Raw genomic sequence first — 877 nt, 5'->3', positions numbered from 1 at the left:
ACACACACACACACACACACACACACACACACACACACACACACACACACACACACACACATAGGTGTCGTGTGAGAGTGAGAAAAAGAAAAAAGAGGCAGTTAGAGAAAAGTGAAATACAAAAATAGATTACACTCCTGGGTAACAACGATAATGTTGCGATTGTACTATAAATCATTTAACCATTTTATTCGTGGTGGCAAGAGAAAAAACTATGGTCTCCAAAACTACGTTTCGTAATTATAAAAAAAAGGTTATTCATTTATTCTTCCTGAAGACAAAAAAAGAAACACAGAACAAAAACAGAAAAATGAAAAGAAAAGAAAGAATGAGATTGAACAATACAACATTGCTGAAAGCGAGAAATGTCTTTATGAGTGAGGCATATGTATTTAAATGAGTTGTTACAGTTAACGCATTTTCTAGAGTACATTATGTTTAAGGTGTTCCAGTATGCATGCAGGCTGTCATCATTTAGCTAAAAAAAGACGTTTGCTCCCTGTAGATTTCCTACTGAATGTAAGAGAGTATAGTTTTATTATAATTGTTTCAAAAACCTTACGTCGGTTTATGTCCCATTAAAAAGAAAACTGCATCAGAGAATTCCCATCTAATTTGTCGTATAGTGCAGACATGGTGTGTATGTTAGCTATTCCACTTACATAAAAACAAAAGTGATTGCTAAGACTCGTACAGGTTTAATCAATTTACGCTGAATGTAATTATGTACTTGTATTACAGTATACCGTTTTTATTTTTGATTTTTCGTTGGTGTTGTTATCACGAAAATTAATAAGGAAATGGGACACGCACGCGCACGCATACACACACACACATACACACACGCACACACGCACACACACACACACACACGCAC

The sequence above is a fragment of the Octopus bimaculoides genome, chromosome 4, assembly GCF_001194135.2.
Source record: "Octopus bimaculoides isolate UCB-OBI-ISO-001 chromosome 4, ASM119413v2, whole genome shotgun sequence".
Taxonomy (NCBI): Eukaryota; Metazoa; Mollusca; class Cephalopoda; order Octopoda; family Octopodidae; genus Octopus; species Octopus bimaculoides.
The sequence above is the reverse complement of the archived record's forward strand: the minus strand, read 5'-3'. Positions refer to the sequence as shown.